We start from the raw sequence: 10,509 nt of genomic DNA, 5'->3' as shown, positions 1-10,509 counted from the left end.
GTCACATAGAGCTTTCTCCACTGTGATCTCCCCTATAATACAAGGGATCTAGAAGCTCCCAGGATCCTTCAATTTCTGGGGTAGTTTATGCTGAATGATAGCACTACATTCTTCGGTTAGTATCACAGTTTCGTTGCTCTTCCAACTTCTCTTCTTAGTCATTAACTCCTTTAAAAACTTGGCGTAAAGCGGCATTTGTTCTACTGCTTCAGCAAAGGGTATGTTGATCTATAGTTTCTTGAAGATTTCTAAAAATCTTAAGAACTGATTGTCATCCCCCTTCTTCTTCAATTGCTGAGGGTATGGGACTCTTAGGACGTCTGGCTTCAGCATTTCTTCTTTTTTTTGTAGACTCGAAGTGGAAACTCGAACTCTATCTTGCTCTTCTTCCTTTTCATTTGAGCTCTTTTCTTGTGGTTTCTGAGAAGCTTCTTTCAGTTCCTTCCCACTCCTGATGGTGATAGCCTGACACTCCTCCCCTTGGTTTAAGTCAGTATCGCTGCGAAGGTTGTGGCTGGGAATTTGCTTGAATAGGTAGCCAATTTGTGTCTCAAGTTTCTTGATGGCAGCATCTTGATTCTGCATATTGGACTGTACTTCTTCTCGGAATGCCTTACTGTCTTGAATCTCTTTGCATATGCCTTCAAGTAGTTTCTCAATCCTTGAGAGTCTGTCATCAGATGATGGTGGGTTGGGATTGGATGGATGAGAAGGGCCATTTTGGCTTTAGTATGGATGTTGAGGTGTGTTGTTAGGTGGGTGTTGATATGATCTTTGCGTGGAATGTTGGTGGACTGCATTGTTGTTGCGGTTGTGGTGTCTCTTATCTTGGTCTTGGTCTTGTTGATTTCCCCACCCAAAGTTTGGGTGGTTCCTCCAATCAGGATTGTAGGTCTTGGAGTATGGATCATGGGTCTGCCTAGGTGAGTTTCTAATGTAGTTGGCTTGTTCATGCTCACCTTCTGCCTCTGCATTCACTCCCTCTTGGGTTGCTAATGAGGTGGTGATTGCTGCGACTTGGTTCCTCTCTATCTTCTTGGTAAGATCAGCCAGCTGCTTAGTGATAAGTTTGTTTTTGGCCAGCAGTGCATCCACATTGTTTAGCTCCATCACTCCTCTAGTGTTGCCTCTTTCAGAAGCATAGAAGTAGTCATTCTCTGCTACAGTTTCAATGACATCTATGGCCTCCTCAATGGTCTTCTTTTTTCAGAGATCCCCCGGATAAGTGGTCTACTGCCTTCTTTGATTTATACGAAAGACCTTCATAGAAAATGTGCAACTGCACCCATTCATTGAACATATCTGGTGGGCACCTTCTTGTCAGGTCCTTAAACCTCTCCCATGCTTCATATAGTGTCTTACCATCCTGCTGCCTGAATGTTTGTACCTCAGCTCTCAACCTGTTGATCCGTTGAGGAGGATAGAATCTTGCCAAGAATTTGTTCCCCACATCTTCCCAGGTTGTTAAGCTCTCTTTTAGAAAGGACTCCAGCCATTTAGATGCTTTGTCCTTGAGTGAGAAGGGAAATAAGAGTAGTCTATAGGTGTCAGGATGAACACCGTTAGACTTCACAGTATCACATATCCTCAGAAATGTGGTTAAATGTTGGTTGGGGTCTTCTTGGACACCTCCTCCGAATGAACAGTTGTTCTGAACAAGGGTGATGAGCTGTGGCTTTAGTTCAAAGTTATTGGCATGTATAGTTGGCTTTTGAATGCTACTCCCATAGTTTTCTGGGTTTGGGTTGATATAAGAGCCTAAAACTCTTCTTTCCTGCCCAACATGATTTGCTAGACCTTCTCTGCCATGGTTGTGAGCCTCTTCTTCATGATGGTTCTCCATATTTTCATCCATGTTTGGTTCAAAATACTCCTCTTCTTCCTCCGCACCAACTACTCGTTTTCCTCTTGCTTCCCTCCTTAATCTCAAGAAGGTCCTCTCAGGTTCAGAATCAAAGGAAGTTGAAGCCCCGCTTCTTCTCCCTGTCATACAACCAACAAGGCACAAGCAAGGAAATAGATGCAGAAAGTATTTCTGTTAGAATCGCTATTAGTGTGAGTGATGCAATATATCAAACAGTTAGTGTGTTAGTGGACTGAATTGTAAACAACTAAGAAAACGGGTAGGGGAAAGGGGAGAAAATAACTAAAACTGAAAGTAAATTACTCAAACAGAATTTTAAATCAAACAAAAGAAAAATTCTCAATCTAGTTATCCTCCAATTTAATCATTGTTGATACAAAATCAATCCCCGGCAACGGCACTATAAACTTAATGCATGGAAACTTGTCTGTCAACAATTTTCCTTCGGCAAGTATACCGAATTGTCGTCAAGTAAAAACTCACAATAGAGTGAGGTTGAATCCCACAGAGATTGATTGGTCAAGCAACTTTAATTAGAGGAATGTTCTAGTTGAACTAAGCAGAATTAGATTTGAGATTTGCAGAAAATTAAATGGCGGGAAAGTAAATAGCAGAAAACGTAAATGCTGGAAATAAAGAGCTGAATGTAAATAGCGGAAAGTAAATCGCAGAATCTTAAATGGGAATGGGGAAGATGCTCATAAAAGTAGATTGCAGAATTTATAGAGAATGGGTAAGATCAGAAATGGGGAATTCATTGGGCTTAGGAGATGTTGCATTCTCCAGATCAAGTTCATTTTCATCTCTTCCTCAATCAATGCATTCGTTGATCTCCTTGGCAATCTTAAGTGATCGAATTCCAATTTCTTGGTAATTCAATCTCTCAAATCTTGATCAATAGCCAATTCCTTGGTCAATTGCTCATGAGAAGAGATGATGTATGGTCACTGATTATACCACATGTATTTCTAAATCAAAGTGTTGGTAGGATTATATGTCACTATATCCATCCAAACCCCAATTTGGTCCAACATGAGAAAGCATTTCTAGCATGATCTCTTCATTCCTCTTCCAAAGTTCCGAAGAGATCCAAGTATGAATAGCTTCTTTTCCAAGATAACTACCCAATTGAATGAAGATTGAAAGCTTTCTAGTAAAATCAAGAGAAAAGATAGAAGAAGAATAATGAAAACTAATATTGATCCATCAAATTACACAGAGCTCCCTAACCCAATGAAAGGGGTTTAGTTGTTCATAGCTCTGGGAATGAAAAGCATAGATGGAAAGTACATTCTGAGAATTAAACTAAAAGTTGCAGAGAAAGTAAAATACAGAGAGTAGTTCTCAAATTTCCAACCCCCTTTTTGATTCAAAACTACCCCTATATATACTACTCTTCTGATCTTCTAGTTGGTTCTTCAAATCTTGGATATGGGCCTTTGGATCTTGAGTTTGAAGCAGTTATCTTCTTCAGTGGGCTTAGCTTTACTTGCAGAGAGAAAGTATGAAGTAGGCAGGGACTTCTAGCTTAGGACGTTAGTGGCGTTAACGTTAAGTGAAGGTGTGGGTTCGAGAACGTTAGTGGCAGTCACCTTTTTCACTAACGTTCCTAACCCAAGGGTGACCCACGTTAACTTCAACGTTAGTGGCACCAACGTGACCACTAATGTTGCCTCTTGATCCTTCGCACACGTTATTGGGACTTACCTTTTCCAATAACGTTGAGAATCCTCCCTTCCCTACGTTAGAGTTCACGTTAGTGTGGCTAACGTGACCTTCAACGTAGGGTTGCCAAATCTTCGAAAATGTTAGTGACACTTACCTTTGTCACTAAAGTTTCAAAACGCCCCTACTTCCCACGTTAGAGTTCACGTTAACTAGGTTAACGTGGCTTCTAACGTGGTGGTGATAGCCATCTCCAACGTTAGTGACAAAGGTGAGTGTCACTAACGTTGGCTCATCATTCTTTCATCCACGTTAGCTTTCACGTTAACTAAGTTAACGTGGGAGTTAACGTTGCTCATAGTGGCTCATTCTAACGTTAGTAACAAAGGTGAGTGTCACTAACGTTGGCGATTCTTGCTCCCTTCACGTTAGCTTCGATATTAACTAAGTTAACGTAGCAACTAACGTGGGTCAAAGTGGCTTAGACCAACGTTAGTGACAAAGGTGAGTGTCACTAACGTTGGCCATTCTTTTGCTTCCCCACGTTAGAGTCCATGTTAACTGAGTTAACGTGGCTCTTAACGTGGCCAATATGAGCTTGGTCCAACGTTAGTGACAAAGGTGAGTGTCACTAACGTTGGCTTTCTTTCCATCTTCTTAGTTAACGTGACTCTTAACGTGGGCTATGATGGCTTCGAGGACGTTATTGGCGATTACTTTTCTTATTAACGTTGCAAGCTAGCTCCCATCCCACGTTAGTGGATACGTTAGTTAGACTAACGTGGCTGCTAACGTGGTTCTTCCTTGCTTCCTTTGTCCTGAAATCAAGCAATAGAGTGCATCAAAGTTCTAATTCAAATCACGAGACATGCATCATCCAGTTTGTTATACAATTCTTGCATAATTCTCATGAAATCATGTAAAGTGCACAATGTTTGCTTGAATCAAGATGTAAGTGAAATTCTACCCAAAACTTGCTTATTTCCTAAGAAAATGCATGAAACTACCCAAAATGCCCTGGCATCATTAGCCTTCCCTCATCTCATCTGTAACCTATGCAATTCAGCTGGAATTGTCATAGAGGAAGACATCCTCACTGAAGAGGACAAGCCCATCACTAAAAAGAGGATGGAGCAAACAAGAGAGGCCGCTCATGGACCTCAACAAGAGCATGAGAAAATTCCTCATCAAGAATTCTTTAAGATACCTCAAGGGATACACTTTCCTCCACAAAGCTATTGGGAGCAACTCAACACCTCTTTAGGAGATTTGAGTTCCAACATGGAGCAACTAAGGATGGAGCACCAAGAGCACTCCATTATCCTCCATGAACTCAGAGAGGACCAAAGAGCCACGAGGGAGGAGCAACAAAGGCAAGGAAGAGATATTGAGGAGCTAAAGCACTCCATAGGATCTTCAAGAGGAAGAGCTATCCGCCGTCACTAAGGTGGACCCGTTCTTTAATTTTCTTGTTCTTATTTTTTTCTGTTTTCGATTTTTATGCTTTATGTTGTGTCTATATTTTTGTCTTTATTACATGATCATCAGTGTTTAAGTGTCTATGTCTTAAAGCTATGAATGTTCTATGAATCCTTCACCTTCCTTAAATGAAAAATGTTTTCTGAAAAAGAAAAAGAAGTACATGAATTTCGAATTCTATCTTGAAAATAGTTTAATTATTTTGATGTGGTGGCAATACTTTTTATTTTCTGAATGAATGCTTGAACAGTGCATATTTTTTATAGTAAAGTTTATGAATGTTAAAATTGTTAGCTCTTGAAAGAATAATGAAAAAAGAGAAATGTTATTGATAATCTGAAAAATCATAAAATTGATTCTTGAAGTAAGAAAAAGCAGTGAAAATCACAAAGCTTGCGAAAAAAAAAGAAAAGAGATTAAGAAAAAAAAAAGCAAGCAGAAAAAGCTAATAGCTCTTTAAACCAAAAGGCAAGGGTACAAAGGATCCAAGGCTTCGAGCATTAATGGATAGGAGGACCCAAAGGAATAAAATCCTGGCCTAAGCAGCTAAATCAAGCTGTCCCTAAACCATGTGCATGTGTCATGAAGGTCCAAGTGAAAAGCTTGAGACTGAGTGGTTAAAGTCATGATTCAAAGCAAAAAGAGTGTGCTTAAGAACTCTGGGTACCTCTAACTGGGGACTCTAGCAAAGCTGAGTCACAATCTGAAAAGGTTCACCCAGTTATGTGTCTGTGGTATTTATGTATCCAGTGGTAATACTGAAAAACAAAATGCTTAGGGTCACGGCCAAGACTCATAAAGTAGCTGTGTTCAAGAACCAACATACTAAACTAGGAGAATCAATAACACTATCTGAATTCTGAGTTCCTACGGATGCCAATCATTCTGAACATCAAAGGATAAAGTGAGATACCAAAACTGTTCAAAAGCAAAAAGCTACTAGTCCCGCCCATCTAATTGGAACTAAGCTTCATTGATATTTTGAAATTTATTGTATTTTCTCTTCTTTTTATCCTATTTTGTTTTTAGTTTCTTCGGGACAAGCAATATTTTCTCTACTTTTATTATATTTTTATTAGTTTTTTATGCGAAAATCACATTTCTAGACTTTACTATGAGTTTGTGTATTTTTCTGTAATTTTAGGTGTTTTTTAGCTGAAATTGAGGGACCTGAGCAAAAGTCTGATTTAGAGGCTGAGAAAGGACTGCAGATGCTGTTGGATTCTGACCCTCCTGTACTCGAAGTAGATTTTCTGTAGATACAAAAGCCCAATTGGCGCGCTCCTAATTGCGTTGGAAAGTAGACATCTTGGGCTTTCCAGCAATGTATAATAGTCCATACTTTCACCGAGATTTGCTGGCCCAAACTGGCATTTAAATGCCAGCCAGAGACCTTTTTACGCTATCATTTAACTCTAGAAAAGGTCTTAGTTACTCAATTTCTGTAATCCTTAGTAACTAGTTTAGTATAAATACTAGTCTTTCCTATTGTATTCGTATCTTATCATCTCTGGACTTTTATGTTACATTGGGAGGCTGGCCATTCGGCCATGCCTAGACCTTTTTCTCTTATGTATTTTCTACGGTGGAGTTTCTACACATCATAGATTATGGTGCGGAGCTCTGCTGTTCTTCATGAATTAATGCAATTACTATCATTTTTCTTTCAATTCACGCTTACTTCTTGTCCAAGATATACTCTCGTACTTAATTCAGTTAAGTCAGAATGAAGGGGCGATCCGTGACAATCACCCACTATCTTCGTTACTCTCTTAGCCAGGATCCGCGTGCCTGACAACCACAAGCGGTCTACATGATGTTCAACGTAGTCATTGAACAATAGCTGGAGTATAATCTCTTAGGTCTCTAATCCACGGATATGACTTACCTCTCCTGACAACTAAGCATTCCAATCTGTGAGATTAGAACCTTCATGGTAGAGGCTAGAACTAATTGGCAGCATTCCTGAGATCCAAAAAGTCTAAACCTTGTCTGTGTTATTCCGAGTAGGATCTGGGATGGGATGACTGTGAAGAGCTTCAAACTCACGAGTGTTGGGCGCAGTGACAGTGTGCAAAAGGATAGAGAGATCCTATTCCGACACAAGTGAGAACTGATGCATGGAAAACTTGTCTCGCAACAAATTTCCCTTCGGCAAGTGTACCGAATTGTCGTCAAGTAATAACTCATAAAAGAGTGAGGTCGAATCCCACAGAGATTAACGGATTAAGCAATAAATGATTAATTGATTATCCTAGTTAGACGGTTCAAATTTGAATGATGAGCAGCAGGAAGTGTAAATAACATGAATGTAAAGGAAAAACTATAAAGTGCAGAAAAGTAAAATAGCAAGAAAAGTAAATGTAAGAACTAAAAATAAAATGAACATTGGGATCAAGAGATATTGCAATCCTCCGGATCAAGTTCATTCTCATCTCTTCCTCAATCAATGCATTCATTGATCTCCTTGGCAATCTTAAGTGATCGAATTACAATTCCTTGTAATTCGATCTCTCAAATCTTGATCAATAGCCAATTCCTTGGTCAATTGCTCATGGGAAGAGATGAAGTATGGTCACTGATTATACCACATGCATTTCCCAAATCAAGTGTTGGAAGGATTATAGTCACATATCCATCCACACCCAATTTGGTCCAGCATGAGAAAGCATTTCTAGCATGATCTCTTCATTCCTCTTTCAAGGTTCAGAAGAGATCCAAGTATGAATAGTTTCTTTTCCAAGATAACTACCCAATTGGATGAAGATCAAAAGCCCTCTAGTAAAATCAAGAGAAAAGAAAGAAGAAGAAGAATAAGAACTACACTTAATCCATTGAATCACAATAGAGCTCTCTAACCCAATGTAAAGAGTTAGTTGATCATTGCTCTACAAAAATAGAAAAGAAAGAAAGTTCAAAAAAGTAAATATGAAGATTCAAACTGAAATTGAAAATTCAACATTTATAAATGAAAATTACAACTAAAAGAAAGAGAAGGAAAAGTGTGTGAGGGGAGGGAGTCCGAAGACCCCTCTTCAATCCCCCATTCCAGAATTTTAGTCCAGCCTCCTTTCAATTAAAAACTAAGGCCTTTATATAGGCTCTCCTAAATTACAAAATGAAATTAAAAGCAAATTACAATTAAATGAAAATTCCTATTCTAGATGCTTCTTATGGTCTTGATTGGTTGACAATTGTGGGCTTGCTTGCTTGAGCTTTGAAGTGGACTTGAGAGAGAAGTGAGTCAAGTTGAGGTCCAGGTGCTAAAGTTGGTGCTAAAGTTAGCCACACTAACGCTACAAGTGTGGCGTTAGTGCTAAAGTTATTGTGACTAACGTTGCACTTGCTTCCAAGTTGGTGTTTTTGGGGCTTAAAAGATGCCTCTTGTTTGTACTCCAATTTCATGCCCACTATAGAGTATTATATATCGTTTGAAAGCTCCGAATGTCAGCTTTCTAATGCAACTAGAATCATCTCAATTGGACCTCCGTAGCTCAAGTTATGCCCCTTTGAAGTGGACATGGTCGCTGGCATAGTTGCTAGCGTTAATGAAAAACTTGAGTGCCAATAACGCTAGCGATCAAGGCTTCATTATTGCCAGTTTCTGAAGCTCAAACATAGTGTCCACCCCATACTATTATATATTGTTGGAAAGCCCTGGATGTCTACTTTCCAATGCCTTTGGAATCGCATCAATTGGAGCTCTACAACTCGAGTTACACTTCTTGGAAGGTGAAGAGGTCAGCTAGCCTTACTACAGGTTGATACCATGTTCATCTTTGCACTTTCGGGGCAGGTTTTCTCCCTTAAATTTAGTGTCAACCATATAGTGCCATATATGCTTGGAAAGCTATGGAATCCTACTTTCCAATGCCACTGGAATCACCTCATTTAGAGCTTTGTGGCTCAAGTTATGCGTGTTTGAAGAAGGCATGGTTAGGCTGCCCGGTGGGACTTTTGCCCACGTTAACTACCACGTTAACTAAGTTAACGTGGGAGTTAACGTGGCTTATAGTGGCTTGTGTGGGCTCATTCCAACGTTAGTGACAATGTTAGGTGTCACTAACATTGGCGATCACCTCCCTTCTTTACATTAGCTTCCACGTTAACTAGGTTAACGTGGGAGTTAACGTGGCTTATTATGACTTGGCCAACGTTAGTGATAAAGTTGAATGTCACTAACGTTGGCTTCCCCTTTACTTCTTAACGTTAGAGGCCACGTTAACTAAGTTAACGTGGCAAATAACGTGGCCACTTATGAGCTTGGTCCAACGTTAGTGATAATGTTAAGTGTCACTAACGTTGGCTCCATTTCCTTTCTTCAAAGTTAATGCCACTAACTTTTCTCACTAACATTGGGGCTTTCCTTCCTTCCACGTTAGTGACCACGTTAGTGTAACTAACGTAGCCACTAACGTGGCTTCTTCTCTTCTTCTTTTGGCCTGAAATCAATAAAACAAAGTGCATCAAAGTCTTGCTCTTAATCATGGGATCATGCATCATCCAATTTATCATATAATTCATGCAAAATTCTCATGAAATCATGTAAAGTGCACAATGTATGCTTGAATCAAGATGTAAGTGAATATCTACCAAAAACTAGCTTATTTTCCAAGAAAATGCATGAAACTACCTTAAAAACAGTAAAGAAAAGGTCAGTGAAACTGGCCAAAATGCCTTGGCATCACAACACCAAACTTAAAGCTTGCTTGTCCCTAAGCAAGTACTGGAACAAAAGAATGATGAATGGAATGCCAAGAGAAATGAGTCATTCTTGTGGAAGTCATGTCTCTAGTTTTCTGGTGGTTTCATGCATAGCAACTTAGGTTCATTCCTGGCTTTCAGACCGTTATCATGTCCTAAAACACTCACTTTGATTGCATCCCATGAGACTTTTATTCATTGATCCTTTTATTGTCATTTCAGGGTTTATTTGTGTTCTTAAGCTAAGTGCTCTATAAGGGGGTAACTTTTTAGAATAAGCTTTCAGCCAACACTCCCGAACCAGTTGGTTCAAGGTGCTGAGTGTTGAAGCACCCCTAAGGACTTACTTGCTCAAGTCTCTCCCCCATACATACACACCACAGGCATATGGTTTATTTATTTTCTTTTCTTGAGACCTTGGTGTCCAGCACCTCTTTGGGTTACTAAATGCTCTGTAGTGAGGGTTACTCTTGATAGTGGACTTTCAGCTGATAATCCTGGGTTAGTTAACCCAAGTTACCAAGTGATAAAGCACCCCAAAGAGCTTATTCATCCAAGTAGATCCCTCACACAGGAGCACTACAGACACATGCTTCAAGATTAAAACCATTGGTGCCTAGCCTTATTGCTTACTTTTTTTCTTTTATTCTTCCACTTTCATTGTTCTTTCCCTCTTTCTTATTAGGATCTTCTTATTTAGCTAGTCTCATGGGGTGTGTCTCAAGCATAGTATTCATGACAGATAGTTGTCTTTCCACCCTTGTGGTTGAACCAACTTAGCTAACTTATGACCACAC

Source organism: Arachis hypogaea, chromosome 14 (assembly GCF_003086295.3).
Source record: "Arachis hypogaea cultivar Tifrunner chromosome 14, arahy.Tifrunner.gnm2.J5K5, whole genome shotgun sequence".
Classification (NCBI taxonomy): Eukaryota; Viridiplantae; Streptophyta; class Magnoliopsida; order Fabales; family Fabaceae; genus Arachis; species Arachis hypogaea.
The sequence above is the reverse complement of the archived record's forward strand: the minus strand, read 5'-3'. Positions refer to the sequence as shown.